This window comes from Xenopus tropicalis, chromosome 5 (assembly GCF_000004195.4).
Source record: "Xenopus tropicalis strain Nigerian chromosome 5, UCB_Xtro_10.0, whole genome shotgun sequence".
NCBI classification, from domain to species: domain Eukaryota; kingdom Metazoa; phylum Chordata; class Amphibia; order Anura; family Pipidae; genus Xenopus; species Xenopus tropicalis.
Genome location: NC_030681.2, coordinates 68569257 through 68593819, shown reverse-complemented (window position 1 = coordinate 68593819; position 24563 = coordinate 68569257).

Sequence of the window (24563 nt, the reverse complement as noted above, 5' to 3'; positions counted from 1 at the left end):
CGCCAAAAATATCCCATTAATTTTAAACTCTTTGCACTAATGTATGGTTGCATTTGTTGTGTCTCCTGTTCCAAATTAAGGAACGGTGTGTCTATAGATTCAGGGGCCTGCATCAGTTGGCATTTTGCACATGTATTTGGATGGTGGGCGCCAGAAGTTATGCCAATTTTTTAGTGCCCTGCTTATGGTAGTCATCAATTTTCCCTGTATGGCTATCTTAATATGTGTGTCTTCAACCACTTGACCAGTAAATGCCACCTTCTAATTGTTTGCTATACATTACTGGACCAGAAACACACTTTTTATTACATTAACTGCTGTAGTTTATGCATGAGGATGTTTTCACTATTAGTCATGTGTCATGGGGACTAGCAAAGTGTTGTGGGGGAGGAGTGAGGGGGGCATATAGTTTATCAGATAAGGAGCTTCCGTTACAAGGAAAGCAGTCTCATAATTGCCTTAGCTCTAACTCTCCATTAGCTAATGTAAACATCAGAGGGAGAAGTAGTAATCTCCGCTGCATGCTGGCTAATGCGCGTAGCTTGTCGGGTAAATTAGGGGAGCTGCAAGCTATTGCGTGTATTGAAAATTATGATTTAATAGGTATCACTGAGACCTGGTGGGATGATAAATGCGACACTTTTTAGGAGGGACAGAGATTAAAAAGGGTGGAGGGGTTTGTCTTTACGTAAAGTCAGATTTAAAGCCATGTAATAAAGACATTACCAATGAAAACGTCAAATCTATTTGGGTAGAAATTTCAGTAGGGCTGAAGGTCACAAAGAAAATGATCATTGGTGTATGCTATAAACCACCCCGTATAGATGAGGGGGATGAAGCCCAGCTATTGTTGCAAATGGAGGAGGCTTCACAACTGGGTCAAGTTGTTATTATGGGGGACGTTAATTATCCGGACATTGACTGGAGTAATGGGGTGGCTAAGTCAGAAAAAGCTAGTAGGTTTGTAAATATGCTAAATGACAACTTTTTATTTCAGGCGGTTCAAGAACCCACTAGGAATGACTCTATTTTGGACCTGGTGATTTCTAATAATAATGAACTCATCTCTAACATTTGTGTGGGTGAGCATTTGGGGAACAGTGATCACAACATGGTCTCCTTTGAGATAATTCTGCAGAGACCGCTCTATAAGGGAGTAACTAAAATGCTCAATTTTAGACGTGCAGACTTTGCCAGTATAAGGGCATCTCTGCAATGTGTCAACTGGGAAAGGCTTTTCATGGGGTTAGACACAGAAGGAAAATGGAACATCTTTAAAACATTGCTTTGCAGGTATACACAACAGTATATCCCCCTTGTAAGCAATGTAAGAGATGTGGTAATGGCAGATTCTGTTAATGCCTTTAAGAGGGGCCTGGATGAGTTCTTGAACAATCAGAATATCCAAGGCTATTGTGATACTAATATCTACAGTTAGTACTAGTGGTTGTATTTATAGTTTATGTTTGTGAGTGTATAGATTGGTAGGTGTGGGTTAGGTGTGCTGGGTTTACTTGGATGGGTTGAACTTGATGGACACTGGTCTTTTTTCAACCCTATGTTACTATGTAACTATGTCTTCTAGTGATTCTAGATATTTTTGTACAGCCAGGATCAAAATACTTGGGACACAAAGCAGACTCAATTACTTTTTACAACTGAAAAACCTGGAATGGTTTAGGGGCCTATTTGTATTAATGTATTAATGAGTACAGCACAACACTATATCAGTGATAAAGATTGGATTATCATAAATTGCATCTAAAAAAGCTCCCAGTTCCTTATAGTTCACTAAGTGTTTTGTGTCTGTCCAGTCAGATCTAATGCATCGAATGCAAGTTCACCTATTGACTCAGGGGGACCCTTAAACTCCTGCCACCATTAATGTGGCAGTAATTTAAGGGTTTGCACTGCAGGCTGCATCAATAGATGAGTAAAGGATCACACACAAACATCATATAATTTTTGAGTTTCAGATGTAAAGCAATTTTGACAGCAACGTGGTCAGGTTGTCAATATGTCAACACATAAATGGTTTTGATGCATCACTATTGTGGTGGTTGCAACTCCCAGAACAGCTATGCTTACGCTGGAATTCTGGGGAAAAAACATGGTGCATACTGCCTTGCCATTGCATTTTGCATACTGCTATTGCAGTGGTAAATAGTCCCTAGACAGTGGCAAAACTGGTGCCCAGTTAAGGAAAGCAGACAACACCACTCAGAACTGGAACAGAGCACAGAAAAGGGAATGTAGTTACCTTTCCTATACTCTCTCGCACAGTGATCCCCAACCAGTGACTCGGAATCCAACCCCTTGGATATTGCTCCCAGTGGCCTCAACAAAGGTGCTTATTTTTTAATTTCTGGCTTAGAGGCCAGTTTTGGTTGCATATAAATCAAGTGTACTGCCAAACAGTCTCCTGTAGGTTGCCAGGCCACATAGGGGCTACCCAATAACCAATTACAGCCCTTATTTGGTACCTCCAGGTACATTTTTCATGTTTGTGTAGCCCCCCAACTCTTTTTACATTTGAATGTGTCTCATGGGTAAAAAAGGTTGGGGACCCCCGCTATAGCACATGTGGAGTTTAAACTGCAACCACTGTCTTGTGGAAAACAGTTTAATTCAAGGCTCTACTATCATCCTTTAAACGCTATTCAATGTGAGTAAAGCACACAGAACAGTGACAAGTGCAACCAAAGAAATGCTCACTTGTCACTGCTCTGTGTTCCCACTGAATAACATTAGAATAGGTTACACATGGATAGGGACTGTGGACAATACATTTTGACCCCATTGTTTTCCATAACATGGCAGCAGCAGTCAAAATGTCCATGTACCATTTGCTTATAACACACTGAAAGCATTTTGTTGCAATTTGCTTTTCTATATGCCATGCAGCTCTGATGCTACAATTTTATTAAAGCTGGTTTACATGAGTAATTTTCTCAGTGTGCTGAATGCCACTCAAAATGAAAAAATCAATGCAACAAAATTGGAATGGGCTGTACTTTGAGGTCATATAAGCCAGAATTAAGGACAAGAGTAGCAATTACTAATTTCCTGGAAAAGGCTTAACTACTGAGTATGCTTGTTTCTAATTAGTTTAATAGAATTCTCAGCTGAAAAATTAATTTACAAGCATTATAATGGCACAAAGGACTGAGAAAAAAGAAAACATCCACTTTCATTTTTCTCCCATTTACTTTTCTCTCTAGGATTCTGAAAGCATTTTTGCTTGATTAAAATGAACTGATTACTATTGTGACAGCTAAAAAGAATGTGGCACTTCTTCTTTCCTGAATGGATCATTGTTTTACTGGAAAGTATAGCTTTATCATTTTTGCAACTGGCGGTACAGACAGCGCACTTGTACATTTTCAGATAATAATATATTCTTATAAGGGATAATACACTCATTTTCAGTTTCTATTGCTCAGAATTTTTTTTTTATTTTTCAGTTTCTTATTGCTTGGAATTTATTACTTCAAGGTGTGTCCAAGAGATTTACCAATATTACTCAGTAAGAAAGGGTTATGCTTATGATGAGAGAATCTGTATCATTTAGCTTCAGTGAAAAAAATTAAATTTTTTTAAAAGATTTGTGAAACGGCAGAATATTTGTGAAAAAAAAGTGTGTGTCACTAGTTATGCTCGGTGATACTGATTCTTACTGTTATACTGTATTAAAATTAGCCTGGTGAAAAAAGCACATGTTCATACTAGCCAGAGGGTGGCCCTTAGTACTTAAAATGGCAGCTTTTCTATTTAGGATTATCCATTGGCACATACTACTATAAAAGTATACTTTCATCAAAATAGTTTATTTAGATAAGCAGTGTTTTTACATATGGGCAGTTTATGTAACACTTGCTTAGCGGTATAGATTCAATTAAGCACTGTAAAACTCCTGGTAAAACTATGTTACAATATTTTTGAACTCCCAATTTATAAAACCAATAACATATAAATGCATTTAAAATATGATAAACATAAGGAGAAAAATAACAGATTGAACAGCTGTGGTTTGTACATTTGGCACACCCAGCCACACCTTCGAAATGATGAGTGTGCTCCATGGGAGCAAGTTTCATCAACATAACAGACATATATAAGATTCAGATGTGACAAAAACTTTTACACATATGCTCCAGCTGTCAAAACATTAAACAATAAAAGCATTTGCTATTTGATTCAGTACTAAAAAGCATGTATCCTTATATTATTAGCATTAAAACTGTTTCCGCATATTTGTATTTGTGTTGCATTGATGGTTAAACAATTACACTTTAAAAGTAGCTTGCCAGAGTTTCAGCATTAAGAAGGGATGAAAAAAGGTGAAGAGACACAGTCTATTTACACTGACACTGTTTATTTGTATTTCAAAGCACAAAGTTAGGCCTTATTCCAGTGTTTAATGCCAAAACAATTTTTTTTAAAAAAATTAGGTCTTGCCTATGGTTAACGCTTATAAACAGCTTTGCTCTGTGCTTTTGATTTTACTATTTAATTGGATTCTTAGCCCTGGAGTATAAAATGTAAGGTCCTATTTACAATAGCAATCTACTAGTAATTTATGATAACTCTAGAGTAAAAATAAAAAAAACCAAATGTGATTACTTAAATGGCATACATTTGGAAGAAATGTGTTATCCACTTGAGCTTTTCATTCCTTCTGCCTTTGTAGTACATGTTTTTGGCAAAAATAACTATCTGGACATCCTACTGGAAAGAGCAAATCTCACTAGAGGGAATTAGTGAGCCAACGGCTGCATCTGGAGTTGCATAACTGATTAACAAGGCTCACAATATGACAGAACTTTTCAGTTCAGAACAACTAATATAAAGTTATTAACAGATTTAAATAGGAAAAGTCTGTATTCATTTCATCTTGCCTGCAATAGTTTTCAATTTTGAATAAATACTGTATATATGAAATATGATGGGAATTAATATTCGGTATATGGATGATGTACAGTCCATTAATTTTATTTCTCTTTAAAAAATCAGTACATATGTCCTTGGACAATCTGTGCCTCTGTTTATGTCCTTGGACCATCCCATATCAGCACGGTTTTTATTAACGCAAGATGCATTTTTAACATTTTTCTTGGGTTACTGCAACAGGAACAAAACTCAGACAACTGGGAAATAGGAAAGGTTCCCATCATTCCCAGCTATCATAATATGTACTCTGCCAATAACAGTAAAACTGTGAAGAATTGAATAAAATTGTGTTTCAACATTATTTGGATTTTTTTGGACATGTATAGCATCAGCTTATCTAGGCATTGACACAAAGTAACACAAAAATCCCATTAACATGCTAATTAACATGTTAATTAAGAAAAAAATAAATTAAAAATAATTAAAAGGGCATATACAAGTGGCTAAGCATTTTAAGGAAGTCAAGAATAATAACCAACACAGTAGTTTTAATGATGATAATTACTGACTGCAAAAAAAACACATCCAATGGCAGTACTAAACCAAATATCATACTATAGGCTATCATTTTTATTTGAAAAGAAAATAGAGTTCCGCTCCCAGTAAAACTAAACTCTATTTTAGAGTCAAAAGCCATTGGCTGTACAAAACACTCAGGGTAAGTTGCTAAGTTGTGTCTGTCGCAAAAGCATGTGATGCACCAATACACAAGCTAATTAAGCCATGGATTTTGTGAATAGTGTGTAAGTTGTGACAAATATTTTTACTGGGGGGATGGTGTCATGTCTGGTATGCCAATGCACGTGGTGTTTAGAACAGAATTTGCTTGGTGTAAGTCAGTAGTGCTGAAAACCAAAAATGATAAGGATGGACGGTGTATGGAAATGGAATTAAATGGAAAAAAGTAAATAATGGATTGTAAAATTTTCAGGAAACCCTCAGTCAGGGGTAATAAATGCAATTTTAGATAATTATTAAGCAAAGATAACCATCAATAATTAGAACAGTAGTGTAAAGTAAGATTCAAAAAAGCAGTGTTTTGTGCCTTGTGGGGCACTTATTCATAGGCTAATGGGCACTGCCTGTTACACGCTATTTAAACAGGAAGTGTCCAATCAGAATTAATTATAAAGAAGCCAGTCAAATTAATGCATACAAAAAACAAAGATGGAGCAAGTAAAGAAAGAAAATAATGCACATATAAATAAATACTTTGAATCCACCAAATGAGTGAAACATTCAGAAAAATAATTAAAATACCTATATAAAAGGGTGTACAATGCAAATATATATATATATACAGTATATATACCTTTGAACATTAAGTCCCTTGACTTGAACATTAAGTGCCTTGGCACTTGACCTTTATGGGAAAAAAATAAAAATAGAGTGAAGGAAGGTAAAAGAACAATATTATTGTAGCCCCACAAAAAATCTAATTATGTATAAATACCAATCACATGGACCAGCACTCATACAAGGTGCAGATCGAATTTTAGGAATAAGTGCAGAAGTATTAGTAAATAATACGCAAATTAGGTCTCATAATTATAGGAGTAATTCAGAAAATGTGTAGGTTGCAGGAAAAAACAGGTTACATCATATTCGCTATCCAGAATACTGTTATGTGGTATTCAGGTATGTATATCCATTTGGTATCAAGTTGTAATAATCTAGGGATGGGGTCTCAACATCTCGCGCTCTTTTTCAGCTTATCTATGCCTTTCACCCGTAGTTGACCCACATCACCTGCATTACATACACTTAAGTTACATACAGTAGTTACATAGTTACCCTTCCAAGTAAACCCAGTACACACAACCTATCTATACACTCACATACATAAACTATATATACAACCACTAATACTAAGGGGCACATTTACTAATCCACGAACGTCCGAAAAGTGTACGAATGCGTTTTTTTCATAATGATCAGTATTTTGTGATTTTTTCGTAAATTGGCGCAACTTTTTCGTAGCCGTTACGACTTTTTCGTAAATTGACGTGACTTTTTCATAGCCGTCGCGCCGAGTACGAAAGTTTCGGATTCATTCAAGCTTCAGTATCGTGACTTTCCTTGGGCCAGGTTGGAGCTGCAGAGTGCCATTGAGTTCTATGGGAGGCTTCCAAAATCATGCAAAGTCTGAAAGGTTTGCCCGCCGTTTACCAGCGCTCAATACGAAAAAGTTGCGACAATATACGAGCCAATCGTAACGGCTACGAAAAAGTCGCGACAATTCGCGGAAGTCGTAACGGCTACAATAAAGGCGCGACTATTTACGAAAAAGTCGTAACGGCGACGAAAAAATCGCAAAAAATACAAAAAAGTCCCAAAATGTTCGTTTCCAATCCAAATTTTTCCCATTCGGATTCGTGGATTAGTAAATGTGCCCCTAAGTGTAGATATTAGTATCACAATAGCCTTGGATATTCTGCTTGTTCAAGAACTCATCCAGGCCCCTCTTAAAGGCATTAACAGAATCTGCCATTACCATATCACTAGGAAGGGCATTCCCCAACCTCACTGCCCTCACCTTTGAAAACCACCTACGCTGCTTCAAATGGAAGCTCCGTTCCTCTAATCTAAAGGAGTGACCTCTGGTGCGTTGATCATTTTTATGGTAAAAAAGAACATCCCCAATCTGCCCATATTCCCCTCTAATGTACTTGTACAGAGTAATCATGTCCCCTCGCAAGCGCCTCTTTTCCAGAGAAAACAACCCCAACCTCGACAGTCTAACCTCATATCTTAAATCTTCCATCCCCTTTACCAATTTAGTTGCACGTCTCTGCACTCTCTCCAGCTCATTAATATCCCTCTTAAGGACTGGAGCCCAAAACTGCACTGCATACTCAAGGTAAGGCCTTACCAGGGACCTATAAAGAGGCAAAATTATCCCTTGAGTCAATGCCCTTTTTTATACAAGACAGCACTTTATTTGCTTTAGTAGCCACAGAATGACACTGCCTGGAATTAGATGACTTGTTATCTACAAAAACCCCTAGATCCTTCTCCATTAAGGATACCCCCAACAAACTACCATTCAGTAGACAGTTTTTGAAGTGCCATATTGTTTTTGTGTGACATGTGATGAAAAGGATTTTGTTCTATAAACATGAAAGCAGGCACCTTTAAACAGTAGTTAGTAGTGCCTATTGATGCAGTGGAACCCTAGAACTACCACTATGTCCATGCGGCCAGTAGTAACTGGATTCTCCTGCATCAAAGAGTACAATTGTGCACTATTTATCAGAGCTGGCTGGGCAGATGCTTTGGTTCTCACTGCAAGTAATTGCAAGTCTCAGGAGTGTTTATGTGCACAAATAACTTTTATGAATGTCATCAATGCACACTCAATTTTGCATCTACCGGTATTTGAGTGCATTGCATTTGTGCTTGTGAGTCAATGTAGATGACAGGCCTCTCTACCACGGCAATGCAGCATTAGGAAAGTGGGCACAGGGAATGCAACACTGAGGCAATAACAGAAGCATAAAAAAATAACAAAATAAAAATGTTAGCAAAGCTATCCATGTGGAGATGAAAAACTTTATGCCTTCGTGTGAGATTTTGTGAGCCCAGAAACTGTTTATCGACCACTTTCGCCAGTTGAAGAAAGATTTCAAATGTTATAGTTTGCATCAGTACACAGTATACTGAAAAGGTTATTATTCCACCAATGCTTAATTTAAAGTTTGCCATGCAAGAATATTACATTGCAAAATGCAAATTTTTTTCTTCTTTGTGCAATTTTTTTTCTGTTTATGACTTTTATTACCTTTCCCACATATAGATATGAGGAATACAATGGAGTTTGTATTTTAAAAAAAAAAACATGATCCAGCATAAGGTAGGTTAAAAGAAACTAAAATAAAGGTATTATAGTAAACCCCCGAAATGCTGACTTTTTCTTCCTATACAAAAGTAATTTAAATCAAAATCTACATTAATAGATCAGAAAGTCACATTTAACTGAAGTATTATCTACTCACATAACTGAGTAACATAAGGGCAAAAACCGAAATGTTAGTCATCTAATGACCTCTACTGTTGTGAAATTAAATAATCTGCCATGCACGGAAAAGTTTTAATTCATTACGGATTGATTAATATGGATTTAAACTGTGCTTATAACTCTGTGAGGGGCTTATAGGATTTCCGTTAATACGGACACTGTTTTGGGAAAGTCACAAAACATGAAGTGACAAACACTACTCTATATTGCTGTATACTAAAATAGGTCAGCATTCAAAATATTGAATTATACAAATTGTGAAGATGACATAATGGCTTTCTGTAAGGCAATATATATTGCATTCTACAGGATTCCAGTGAAATCATTATCTGCATTAATGTAATTATAGGTTTTACAATGCAGCTCTCAGGGCCGGATTTCTTTCTGAGGCGCCCCGAGGCCGCCCCTGTAGGTGTCCCCCTCTGCGCATGCGCAAACGCGACCTCTCCCCAATGCGCATGCGCAAACGCTCCTTTAAACTCCCATACGGAGCAGTGGGGAGAGGTCCCGACTGCTCCGTATGGGAGCCAAATTGAAAAATTTTCTTGCGGCGGGGCGGCATGCCACCCCTAAACTTCTGCCGCCCTAGGCCCGGGCCTTTGTGGCCTCTCCACAAATCCGGGCCTGGCAGCTCTCATTCACTAAAAGATGTACCTTATTTTCAGACAAAAATAAACACTTCTTATGGTGATGGAGTCTATGGGAGATGGCCTTCCCGTAATTCGGAACTTTCTGGATAACGGGTTTCTGGATAAAGGATCCCATACCTGTAGCAATTGGACACAAAATTGCAGATATCTTATTATTAGGGCTGAGCAATTTTTTTTTATGCTGGTACAGCTTTGTACGAAATTTGTGGTTTCACAAGCGGCTAACTTTCTTAAGATTCCACACAAATATGTATCCATACAGTCACTGTAAAGAAAACGTTTCTGCCCACTTCCCTGATACTACTTAGCACTGTAGTAAGGCAGCTGCATTCACTACAGTGCATACCGTATATACTCGAGTATAAGCCGAGTTTTTGAGCACAAAAAATGTGCTCAAAAAGTAGCCCTCGGCTTATACTCGAGTATACCTCTCCCAACCTCCCTCCCTCCACTTGTGTCTGACTCTCGATCTGCCGATGGGGGGTTACGAGCGGACGGGGGTGGGTTACGAGCGTGTTACAGATCCAGCGCAACTAAAAGCAATTGGGGCTGTGTGCGCACTCGCTCACCTGCGTCCACGGGGTGAGCGCGCGTTATATCTCCAGCGCTACTTCAACTGGGCCCCCAGTTTCTGCTGTCTCTATTGGTGCTGTGCGTGCACACGTTCATCTGCGTCCAAGGGGTGAGCGCGCGTTACATCTCCAGCGCTACTTAAACCAATTGGTGCTGTGCGCTCACTCGCTGTGTTCTGACTGACTCACACTGAAGGCGGAAGTGGCGCTGCCTCCCCGCTGTACTTTGCCTTCTAGTCGCGGAGTTAGACTGTGCTTCCTAAAAGTTTTTTCTATTGCTGTAGCTGAAATCAAATTACACAGGTACAGATAGGGCTTGATAGTCCCAGTGCTAAGCACGTTAGTGTTAAATGATGGAGGATGTTGGGTGGATAATGGGAAATATGCTTTTAAACCTCTGGTGTGGCAGTTAATAATAATATTGCTTTTCTCAAGGGCACATGTGTCACAACTATGGGTTGCCTGTTTTATTTGAGTCCAATGCCAGGAATCACAGTTAGCTGGAAGGTTACACAGACAAACTGATGCCAGTGACAGTGGAGGATATGAATAATGATACTGAAAACTACACAGAGAAGTTTATACGGTAGCACCATAGAAGTATTTTGCCACTCCATTGAGTTTTATTGAAGGGAGTTCTTGTTTATTGTGCAATATATCAAGGAATGAACAAAACAAGATGTTTTTCTATTTCTAACTTATAAGCTGCATAGCTTAGTTAAATATAACCTAACCTATAACTGTTAACCTAACCTATAACTGTTAACCTAACCTATAACTGTTAACCTACTTGAAGTCCAGCATCAAGAATTATTTTGCCCTTGTAACTACTATTGTAGTACTGTGGTGGGACTTGTACACTGGTGTCCAAGTACTTATAATAATTGATGATAATTAGTATGGCAGCTTCCTTAGTGTTCCCAAACTTGCTTTGGTCTGCTGCTGTAGCATTTTTCTTTCCCTAAAGTTATATATTTATTTATCTGTTATTTATTTGATTATTGAAACTTAGCAGTAGCGGTTGCATTTCCCACCCTAGGCTTTTACTCGAGTCAATAAGTTTTTCCAGTTTTCTTAGGTAAAATTAGGTACCTCGGCTTATATTCGGATTGGCTTATACTCGAGTATATACGGTAATTAATTATTATTATTAATTATTGAGTGCCTGTAAAAGTCCTCAGTTTATATTTACCCCAGGGTTCTGTCAGAGTGGTTTCAGGCCACGTGGTCAGGTTGGGTTTTCTTGGGCTTAGGTGGCCTAATTAGGCAGCCTCTCCTAGTCTGTGGTATATCGGGATCTGGGTAGTGAAATGGCTGTTTGTTCCAAACTACAAATAAGAGAAATTACCTTGTGTGACTACAGAAACAAAGATTTTTAATTAAAAAAAACTGAAAGCTGCATTATGCATTGGAAGATGTATGTGATGGACAAATTTTAATTTCTCTGTACACGAATCTATATGCTAAAGCAGGACTGCTGTTTTTAATTTTCCTTATAATAAAAGCAATAACTATAAAATGTTGCACTATACCAGGCACATAACTATAGAGGAAGCAGACCCCACAGTTGCAGGAGGCCTAAACTGTGGGGTCTGCTTAACAGAAATCCATCCCCCCAGCCAATTTCAAAAGGAAAAATATTCACGCGTGCTCAGGCTCACACGTGCCTGCCAGATGCAACAGGCGTGGAGGTGTGACCAGGCAGGGAGAAGGCTGTGCTCGCCAGGTCCCTTCAAATATTTTTTTTTTTTTTTTGCAGGGGGCACCACAGCAGCTTGTTACGCCACTGCCCTAGATTTACAATATATATAGAAATTCAAAACTGCCAGAAATCTTTGAGCATATAAATTATTAAATATTTGGTATTTTTGAATAATTTTCAGAACTATGTACAAAAGCCTATATGAGTACTCTGACACTGAGCATTTTTTTCTAAGCAGAAGAATGGTTCAGCTTGAATTAAATTCTAATGGACTAAGCTGTAAATGAAAGAATCTATTGTGAAGACTAGTTTTAATGCATATTTTCTTCATGAGTTATAAAATGGAAATTGCACACATCAGAGAAACTATTTGAGGTCAGACGTTTCTGTGTTTCTTTGTTTCACTCTGGTTATGCCCATGGACAAGATGGAATACAAAACAATAAGAAAGTATTAGAATTACAATAGTAGCAGAAGCAGCCATGTTGTAATGTTATTATTTGAAGGGAAAAACTTACAAAGGGAGAAACAACATGGCTGATTTCTTTGTTCTGTTACCATTGTGTTTTTAAAACTTTCTTGTATTTTTTTTATCATACTGAAGCAATGTTAAATAAAATGTCTTCAGAGCTCAAAGTTCATATAAACTGGAAACATGTAATTGATTTACACCATATAATGCTACATACAGTAGATTTTTAAATGTATGTAAATACATTGTCTCAGTATGAAAATTCATCACAGTTCCTTAAATCTGCTTAATTGCTTCTCAGTTAATATATGATTACATGAAATAAATAAGATATGATTTTATAAAGATTCATTAATAAATCGTGCAATGTTCATTAATTATCTTTTAATGTTTAAATAATGATAACGTTTAATCGCAGAGCAAATTAAATTTCATTCTTTTAAAAATGGACAGCTTAAATTAGCTTAAATTTCGCGGAATTGTTTTGCAAAATGGTTTCGGTAAACTTCAGCAAAAATACACCACAGAAAAATTTGGCATGCATCAAAAAAAGCTGCGTCCGCGTCAAATTGCCCGCAGCAGAATAGGTGTGGTCGCGTAAAAAAACGTAGCGAAGCGAAACAGGACAGATTCGCTCATCACCATCAATTAGCACACACAAAGAAAAATTATAATTGGTGTTAGTACCACACTACAGTAAAAATATGCAAGCTCACATGTCATGTCAATGCCCCTCATTTTGAGTACTACACTGCCTACTGTACACTTAATTTTAAAGTGTATTGAAAATATTACACAAAGAAGGAAAAAAGTATGACCTACAATGTTGTAACTCCCCCTCTTTTACCACATTGGAATGAGTCTAATTGCCTATGTTTACTTCACAGTAGGACAGCATGACCAACAATAATTGTAATGTAAATTTTAATTTGTTAATTCTGCACAACACATCTGTATTTTTATTTGTGGATTTCAATAAAGGTTAAGTCTTAACAGAGCAATTAGACTCATTCCAATGTGGTAAAAGAGGGGGAGGTGCAACATTGTAGGTCATACTTTTTTCCTTCTTTTTCTATTTAAGGTATTTGAGGCCTCAGAGGTTGTCTAAGAGAATATTGGGAGCAACAACACCATGAAGTCCAAAGAACACACCAGACAGGTCAGGGATAAAGTTATTGAGAAATTTAAAGCAGGCTTAGGCTACAAAAAGATTTCCAAAGCCTTGAACATCCCACGGAGCACTGTTCAAGCGATCATTCAGAAATGGAAGGAGTATGGCACAACTGTAAACCTACCAAGACAAGGCCGTCCACCTAAACTCACAGGCTGAACAAGGAGAGCGCTGATCAGAAATGCAGCCAAGAGGCCCATGGTGACTCTGGGGGAGCTGCAGAGATCTACAGCTCAGGTGGGGGAATCTGTCCATAGGACAACTATTAGTTGTGCACTGCACAAAGTTGGCCTTTATGGAAGAGTGGCAAGAAGAAAGCCATTGTTAACAGAAAACCATGAGAAGTCCCGTTTGCAGTTTGCCACAAGCCATGTGGGGGACACAGCAAACATGTGGAAGAAGGTGCTCTGGTCAGATGAGACCAAAATGCAAAACGCTATGTGTGGCGGAAAACTAACACTGCACATCACTCTGAACACACCATCAAATATGCTGGTGGCAGCATCATGCTCTGGGGGTGCTTCTCTTTAGCAGGGACAGGGAAGCTGGTCAGAGTTGATGGGAAGATGGATGGAGCCAAATACAGGGCAATCTTGGAAGAGTCTGCAAAAGACTTGAGACTGGGGCGGAGGTTCACCTTCCAGCAGGACAACGACCCTAAACATAAAGCCAGGGCAACAATGGAATGATTTAAAACAAAACATATCCATGTGTTAGAATGGCCCAGTTAAAGTCCAGATCTAAATCCAATCGAGAATCTGTGGCAAGATCGGAAAACTGCTGTTCACAAACGCTGTCCATCTAATCTGACTGAGCTGGAGCTGTTTTGCAAAGAAGAATGGGCAAGGATTTCAGTCTCTAGATGTGCAAAGCTGGTAGAGACATACCCTAAAAGACTGGCAGCTGTAATTGCAGCAAAAAGTGGTTCTTCAGGGGGCTGAATAATTACGCACACCCTACTTTGCAGTTATTTATTTGTAAAAAATGTTTAGAATCATGTATGATTTTCATTCCACTTTTCACGTGTACACCACTTTGTATTGGTCTTTCACGTTTATTGGAATTCCAATAAAATTGATTCATGTTTGTGGCTATAATGTGACAAAATGTGGAAAAGTTCAAGGGGGCCGAATACTTTTGCAAGCCACTGTAAATATCACAAAAATATATTTTCGTTATTTATAGATCCTTGGTAAGTCCTTACCTTTAGTATGAAACTTTATTACATAAACCCAATGTGTTTTCTCAACTACCCAATGTAGGAGATACCTGTCACTGTTCTTTAAGGGCAAATTTCAGCCTAAATAACTCAAGTGGACATTTTTGGACCAAAATCCTCTGTGTGAATCTCAAAATGCATGGGTTGCATTCAGGTATCACTGGTATTTTATTCCCAGCAGAGAAATACCTGGCTTGAATATATTTATTCAGCATTTAGTATTGCTAAAATAAACAGATATGCCATTTTGGTGAGACTTTAAAAACCATTTAATTTCATTTGTGGTTATGATTGATCTAATGATGTACAAATATGATTTTGCTGGAAGAATGGGCTGGTGCTAGAGAGCTCAAATTGCATGATCATGCGAGCCCTGTGTCCTGCAAGCGCTAATTCTGAATATATCCCAAAAATGTTTTATATTTTAAACTGGTGTAAGCTGTCTAATTGTAAACACATCTATTGTTCTAAAACTTGCAAAAGCTTGTAAAAACTTCTTTTATCATAGGTACTTTCTACATGCTGCGACCCAGAATTCGATGCATTCCTTTCTGTACTTCCCTGCGGTGGAGCGCAAGAGAACTCACTTCAGGGGAACGCGGGAAGGACTGCTCGTCAGTACAAGCCCTTATAAATAAGCCCCCTAATTAGGTAATTTATGTTTGATACAAATGTCCCATAACTCCTGCAGCATAATTAAGATTCTGATTTGTATTCTGGTTATCTCTAAATTCAGTAGATGCATTAAACATTTGTTCAGGGCTTCTTCCAAAGGTAATGTTTATGGTTCAACAAAACCGTACATGTATTGCTTGCTTTTTTTTCTTCTTTCATTTTTAAGATGACATACTTTAACCATAAATTATGTACGTCAACATTGTATTTTTCGTAGCTAGGCAAACACCAAAGTTTTCGTAATAAATGTAAAAATAGGACTGACCGCTCTAATTAAATCTTAGGATTTTAGCAAATGCTTGACTGATTTCATTGTTTTACAATTTATGTGCATATTTTCATTTCTAATAGACTTCAATGTTTGTCAATCAGCTTTTTGAAATTGCTTGATGTTCGCCTTTTTTATTTGAGATGTTAAAAAGCATAATATACAAATAAAAGTAAATTAAAGGAAAGAATAAAAGAGTCAAAAAAATACAACCTTCAAACAAGGGATGTCAAACCAGAAGCTATCCAGCTGTGATGAGTTAGACTGCCTGGGAAAGGATCATGGAAAACCTGTAGATTGCAGCAGCTGGTAGACCATGAGAACAGCTTTCCTAATATGGATACTGAATTATGTTTTGTTTTGGAATGTAGCATTTTCCATGCATTAATGTACAATTAGTAGCAAGAAAATTTGCTATTTCAAGAAATTAGTAGGTAACCCCTGAAATGCTGTTTGCTGGAACTTAAATTATGATCCACTTTATACAACATTTCAGGACTTTCCTAGTAATGTGCTTGAATTCTGTGGATTATAACTTAAGGGGTTATTAACAACTACAAGTGCAATGAGCAACGTGCAATTTCCAGCATAATCTCCATGTTTTTTTTCAAAAGGCAGCATTTTTTCCCCAGAATTCCAGTGTTATTGCAGTTGCCAGGAAGACTTATGTCTGAAGCAATTTTGACTGATTTGTGCTTGCACTTTGACACAAGTTGGACAAAATTGCAGTGAAACTGTCACTGGTTGGTGTCATTTTTGGAATTCAGCATGAAAGTGACATGTGCCCCTGATTCTTTTGGTGCATCTGTGCAGGGGGGGCACCTGGGCCCACACACCCATAGGGTCAGCTGGAGACAGTTGGAGGTAGTTGCACAAGTGTCTGTGGAGAGGGTATGTGTGTCTAAAGGGGGCCAGGGCAGTGACTTAACTAGATGTTACTTAGTCCCACAGCAAACTAAGTTTAGGGCCTCAAAAGATTGGTAAATTGGCCTATTCTACCAAGATGTTGAAATTTCTCATTATTTAGGGTCTTCCTGGCCCTATTGCAACTGTGGGGTCAGCTTCCTCTGTAATTACAGCCCTGGCTGTACTATTTATTATCACTTTGCATTACATTTTAACAATCCATAAAATTCACAAAATTTGACCTTGGACAATACTTTTCTTTACTGCAGTAATTTAATACAGAATATTCAGATCTACAGTTAATGTATTATATTGCCACTGCAATAATTCTTTCATAACAGGTACTAAAAATATTTCAGTGCCATTACTATACCATACAAGTCAAAATTTATTTAGCTTGTCCATCTTCCCTATTAGAACATATGTATGCAACACATAATGCTTTAAATAAGCCACTGAGAATACAGTAATCCCACTCTTATAATGACAGCCTCATAAGCAAAATGGAGCAAGTTGACGAAAAATGTTAAAAAAAAAACTAGTTCTAGCAACAAGAAAAAAATTGTAAATAAACTTCATGGGATGCAGAAAATGAATAGGTTCTTGATTCTTAACTCTTGTGAATCTGATTGTTGAGCTCATGCAATTTACAAGGTTAATTGAACTTACTATTAGTGGAGCCTTTGTATGAAACAGAACTATACGTTTTCAGTAAATGCCAGTTGGAATTACTCTGGAAAGTAGTAATGAAAATTAAAAGAATAAAGTTCATTGTCTGTAAGGAACTATAGCTTTAGATAATTAGAAATAAAACGCAATCTTTACATGAATAAAAAAAGTCAAGCATGTTGCTGACATATATTTAACATTGTTGGTCAAAGTCTGCTTCTTCTATATATCTATATCTTACAATATATTAGGTTATTATATATCCACATTAAAGCACAACATATCATTCAAACACACATCCCTACCCTATACAATCTAATTTAAGATGTTTTGACTTGATATTGATTTGTCTGAGAAGCTTCCTATGAAAAGAAAACAATAGGATCCTAGCAGCTGCATTTTTAAGGCCCTATCCACTATAATAAAGGCGGGGAGGTTTGGAGTGGTTTGATTCGGTTCTTTTTTACGCTTCTAAATATATATATATATATATATATATTTTCATTTTTTCATTTTCAAATCTGGTGATGCAAACTTTTAGTTACCCTAAAGGCTTCCAAATCTGCCTTATAGAACAGCAGTGTGTAAACTATACGTTATCCAGAGCTTATTAGGAAAGAAAAATATAGATCCCTCAGTGTCAGGTAAACCAGTGGCCTTTGATTCCATACAACAGCTCTATGCAATTAGATTTACTTCAGTCCCTTGATTCCCAGCAGCTACTTTTGCCATCTATTGATCCATTTTTTCTCAAGATGCTAAATATGATCTTGCATTTCTACTGAAATATCTTTAATTCCAGTGCATTTGAATTTCAAAAGAGTTAGCTTTTTTCTCTTTCTCAGGTGTTCCACAAAGTTACCAAGGTTTTCTTCCTTTCTGTGTTGTAGGTGCTTAAATCTAGTGAAAATGTAGGAAACACCCTCTAGAAAACAGGAAACCTAGGAAAAAATACTTGCTGTCCTGATTTTGGTCTGCAAATTCTTTTCTTCCTTGGTACTGCCTGAATAATGTTTATTTTTAAACCCCAACTATTGTGCATCTGCTAGTTGTTGATTGTCAGGTGATTGTGTGTGTGGAGGTTTGTCTATCTCCTAGCAAAGCTCAGAAGACAGAGGTCATCCAGAAATTCTGGTTTTGATAACAAGAGAATCCAAGATATTTTAGTATGCTTTAGCCCCTGCATAGGTGTGGTCTGTGCAGTCCCATCACACCCCCTCTTCCAAATGGTGTGCAGTCCAACTACTGATGCAGGGGAAACCTGGAGCTACTGCCACTCCAGGGTGGTGGCTCCAGGTTTCACACAACAGCCTAAGAACTGGCACCTAAAGAATATGTGGGAAAAAAGCACTGCATTGTGGGTAAAAATCATGTTGCCATGCACCTTGCACGCTGCACCGGCATTTATCAGTCCTTTAGTTTATAGCATATTTACACAAAAGTATACAGGAGGTGGAAGGTGTGTAGAACTGGTATTTAGTAAACAATCAAGTTTCTTTTATACCTTTGAAATAGCGTTAACCTATAGAGGTTTATTTTTTTCCCCAGTGCAGGTAAATCTACTCAATACAGTCAATGTCAGAAAAATCATTTAAAACTATTTGTGTATCTTATTAAGTAGCTTTTAACTTACGTGAGGAGGATATCTTGTTCCAAAATATACACAACTGAATTAAATCTACCATATCATTGTATTGCAGCAAATCATGTAAAGTTCAAACTTACAATACATTTCCATTTAATATCAAGAGGTCTCTCAAACAAAATTCCATAATACACTTTTCCCATGTCATGCATTTGCTTCTGAGAATGGTTATTAGGAAACATCTGTTTGCACTCAACAACAGTTATGCACAGCACAGTGCATCAGTTAAAGCATCCTCTGTAAATCACGAAGAGAGGGTCAGTATGGAACAGCGAATGAATAGAAAATGTAGTATGAGAGATAGTGAGGGTGAGAACGTTAGATGGAAATTCTTCGATTTATTGCTAACATCAATGGACAGTCACTGGGGAGCAACTGGCAAACAGATGTTATGACTCACAAACACCATTAGTGAACCTGTTCAATGTAAATTATGAACAGCAAATAGAATGTGTTTAAGGAAAGTATGAGAAGAATGTTAGTAGAACTTTTTGTGTAAATATGTCGTAAAAGAAGATTTTCATAAAGGTCATTAACTATGTACAAGGTAGGGTGAAAGTGCACAAAATGGGTCTCTGCACTCCCAGTTCCATAACCATTATCAATATAGTTTTTGCATTGAGCTACCAAAAAATGTCATTCTCTTTATAAAAATCTCTTTATAAAATCTTCTGTTTTTGCCTATGATGCAAAACAAAAACTGTAGTACCGTGTTAGCCAGTGTCAATAAAAATAATAAAACAACAAAACACAAATACAAGAGTATTGTAGAAATGATACCTATATTGGCTAACAATAAAAATACATTGCAAGCTTTCGGAGCTCTAAGGCCCCTTCATCAGGCAAATTTTGGGGGTGCAGAGAGGGTTTCCACCTGGCCAGTAGAAATGAGTCTCAATGCCAATGTTATTAATAGGGAAGAAAAATTTAGGAAGGTTGGAATTTTTTTTTCAAAAAAGGCAGCAAGAAAGGGGGTTCTTGTCAGGCTCTAAAAAACAAAACATGCTCTTTGTAGGGCATGGAAAATCCTTCCTAAGGGCTTGTGGATCAGAGAGGGATATTACAGTCCAGTCTGCTCTGACATGATGAAGGAAAGGTACAATTAAACCTTGTGTGTCTTGATTCCTCCAGCTAGGTGGTATCACTAGGGATTAGTTATTAAGAAATTGGGACAACAGTTTTCTCTGGGATTATTAGCATCACTTGATTCTCTTTCAATATTATTTTCTATTCACCTACGAAGGATTTTAGCAGTGTACATAATTATTTGGAAATTATAACAATATAATCATGTTATTAACTTTTGTAAACTCACTATGTTGTTTAATCGATTAGATTACAACCTTTTTACTATTATAACAACCCCATGCACAGCACTTCACTTTAAAGGGATTTTGTCATAATTTTATGGTGTGCTTTTTACTCTACCATTTAAAATTTTATCCTTGAACCAACAAATGTATTTTTTTAGTTGTACTATTGGTGTAAGCAGCCATCTTAGTGCATTTGCTTTCAGAAAGAGCCAGAGCTACACATTAGAACTGCTAACCTATTGTGTCTCCTTCTCCCATCCATGTAACTGGAGGAGTTCCAAGCCAGACTTTTTACTACTGAGTGCTGATATCTACCACTTTTAGCAATACAGGTGTCAGGGAGCTGCTGTGTTGCTACCTTCCCATTGTACTGCTGATTGGCTGCTGGGGGGAAAGGGAGGGGGTGAAATCACTCCAACTATATCTATATCCTTCATTTTCCAGGGTGCCATAGCCATGTGACTGAAGCTCTGATAAACTTCAGTGACTCTTTATTGCTGAGCTGCAAGTTAGAGTGATATCACCCCCCCCCCCCAGCAGCCAATCAGCAGAACAATGAAAAGGTAGCAAGATCATTGTAATTTAGAAATAAAAAGCACACCATAAAAATAATGACAGTATGTCTTTAACCCTTTCACTGCCTTTCACATTTTGCACTGTTTCAATTTAAGGGCCTTTCCTCGGGGGGAATTTTAGTTTACCCAGGAAAACAATATATCTTTTTTTCAGGACAACCTAAGCTTTCAAAATGAGGTAGAATTTTTATAGAATTTATATAGGCTTCTTAATGTCTAAAAATGAAAAAAAAGAAAAAAAATTTCCATAATATAAACACACATACTAGAAACAAAAATTATTTTATGCACTATAATACAACTGATTTGGAAAGTCCCATGTCTCCTGAACGTGTCAATATCAAACATATATAGTTTTATGGAGATTTCTCACTTTTATAGGTCAAAAATTTCCAGCAGTAAACTACCAAATTTCCAAAGCATTGCTTCAGAAAGCTGCATACTTTAGATTTCAAAGCCAAAAATTCCACTAACAGAAGGTTTATCCCAGAAAATTGTACATTTTTGGAAAGAACTAATTCTGGGGAATCCAGAATAGGCACAACTGTCTGTCTACTCCAAACTATTAAGTTATTGGTTTTTATTAAAATATGTGAAATTTTTAAAAAATCGCTTCAAAGCTTCCAGTCTATAGTATCTTATCTCATACAGGTCATGAAGTAACCAAATAAAACACCCTAAATATGAATGCCAGGAGTCCACTGAACAGTTTTATGCCCAATATGTATAAGTTTACCTAAGTATGTGGCATGTAGGGGCCCCAATGGGAACATACCCCCATATGATCTATCATTTCTGTAATTTCAGCTTCTGCAAAATCAACACATTTACATTATTTATGTGGGATAAAGCTAGTAAAGTGTACACTCACCCCAGAAAGTCATATATTTTTGGAAAGTATACATTCCCCCGAATCTAAAATTGATACCTGTGTCTTTCTACTCCAAAGTACCAAGCTGTAAAGCATTCCTAAAGATGGCAATTTTGATAACATTTCTAAAAATCCACTCAAAGCTTCCACTTTGCAGCATCTTATCTCCCACGTATCATTAGGTACCAAGATAAAACACCCTGAATTTGATCACCAGTTCACTGAACAGTTTGATACCAAATATGTATAGGTTTACCTAAAAATATGGCATGTAGGGGCCCCAATGGGAACATACCCCCCTATCATTTCAGCTTCTGCAATCAGCAATCGTGTCTGTAGGTCGGTCCTGTGATGATCACGTTGCAGGACTGACTTGACAGCCCCCATGGCTCGTTGCCCAGGGGGCTGTCATTGCTACATGCCGCCGCTGCAGAGAGTATCCTTTAAAATCTTTTTAAATGGTTAATAGGTATCCACATACCTCGCCGACATCTTCTTACCGACTGAAGATTCGGGACTCTCCGTCGGTATGAACCTTCTTGCGCTTGCACAGTTTGAGGCAGCAGGAAATCAGTTTCAACTGCAGATGTGCAAGCTGGTTAGGTGTCGGCGGTGAGACCCCAAGAGTCTTCAGTTGGTAACAAGATGTTGGCAAGGTACACGGCTGCGCTTCTCAGCATTTTTAGCACCTCAAGGGAGAGGTGAGGGGGGTTTAGCCAGTGATAGTTAAGGGTGCTTTTTGGGGTTTAGTTCTCCTTTAAAACCTAAAGGTCTACTGATTTAATTAGTTATAAAGCAATCATTTGTGTCACTGTAACACAGGGGTCCCCCAACCTTTCTTACTCGTGAGCCACAGTCAAATGTATAAAGACTTGGAGAGCAACACAAGCATCATAAAAGTTCATAGAGGTGCCAAATAAGGGCAAAGATTGGCTATTAGGCAGCCTCTATGCGCACTATCAGCTTACAGGGGCTTTATTTGGTAGTAAATCTTGTTTTTATTCAACAAAAACTTTCCACCAAGTCAGGAATTCAAAAATAACTACAGTACCTGGTTTGGGGGCACTGAGAGCAACATCCAAGGGTTGGTGAGCAACAAGTTGTCCCCGAGCCACTGGTTGGGGATCACTGATGTAACATATTCAATGCACAATATGTTTAACTGTGGGCTATATAATACACTTTTAAGCTCTACAGGAATAGGATATTTTATCCACAATGCTTAGGACAGCATTTTTAAAGATTAGAATTATTTGCATATAATGGAGTCTATGGGGGATGGTCTTCCTGTAATTTGGAGCTTTCTAAATAAGGTTTCCGGATAAGGGTGTATTTTGCTCTTGCTAATTAATTTTTCATATCATTTAATTATTCAAGTGCATTATGTACTGTTTGACAAAATGCTTGGGTACTCTAAAGAAAATGTAAAATATTTATTGGGAACATGCTAATGCAGTGAATGCTCTTTTGGTGGATTTGTAGCTCTAATATGAAGCAATTCATATTAGTCTGAGCTATAATATATGATTTATATGTTCGATATCCATAGTATAGATACATGTACATCCAGTAGTGCTCTCTCCCACATGACCATGTAAACAAAGAACAAAGGTATATGAATTAAATAATATCAATAATGTTGGGTAGCCTGAGGCCCTTCTGAGGAATGGGTGGAGTTAGAGCCCTAATTATCAGTCAGAGAGTACATGGCCAAAGTGACAAGAATGGCACCAAAGAAGATACCCTGAGCAAATGTTTGACCAATAAATCTATTGCTAAATCATTCTTTATAATACACCTGTAAATAGTATAGAGTTTTGCTTATGTTCTCTAATTTTGAAACGTATTTGAATTAAATCTCAGAAATGTTTTTTACTTCATGGAACACATGGACAGCATTTTGTAAATTATAGCTACAGCACCAATGGTTGTAAACCATGGCAATAATGTCCTCTTCATCTTTTACGATGCACTTTTTTGCTGCTAAATCTATTAAAGGTTACACAGTTCTGAAATTAACACATGAAAGCAATTAAAATAGAATTGCAATGATAGAATGCAGATTTCCATTATTTTCATTTAAAAGATGAAAGGTCTGTTGACTGAGGTTGGAACATATATAAATTATATGGAATACTAAACATATTTTTTCCTCTTTACCACTTAAATTCTGTAAAAAGCCAATCATTTGTGCTAGTATATAATTCAAATTTCTCTGATATAATTAAAGATATTACTTCCAGAAGAAAATGATGTGAACATTATATGTCAGTTACATTTTCTCCTTAATGTAATAAATATGAAATCCTTGACTAACTTCATCTTCATGCATGAATTCACTGCTTTTCAACTGTCTACTCAAAATAATTAATGATGGATTGACGAAAATATATTATAAGTTATTAAAATAAAATAAGAAATATTGCCATAACTTAATATTTTGGTTATTTTTATGTTTTTCCTAGATGCTTGGAATAATAAAATGTACTTTTTATAAAGAAGCAGTTCTGGACTTTGTAGTAAATGGTTAGTAAATTTGTGGTTCTGTTGTTTTAAGTTTTATTGGTTGCAACTTAACAAGTGCTGGCTCAGCTAGAGAATTGTGGAGTTTTGGAGTTTTTTAGATCAACGTGAACTTTTTTGGATATATATACCATGAATACCGTTTCTCCAGCTGGATTGAATGAATATTATAGTATTAAATATAATGCTATGGGTATCAATGAAATAATATAAATGTAAAGGGGAAAAAACATAATAAGTATTCCAAAGTAGGATGTGGTTGTTTGGTGTGATGAAAATGATGAGCAGCCATGTTATCCAATGGTGATTAAGGAACTCGTATTCATAGATGCAATCTATACGCCTCATTTTCTTTGATCCCTCG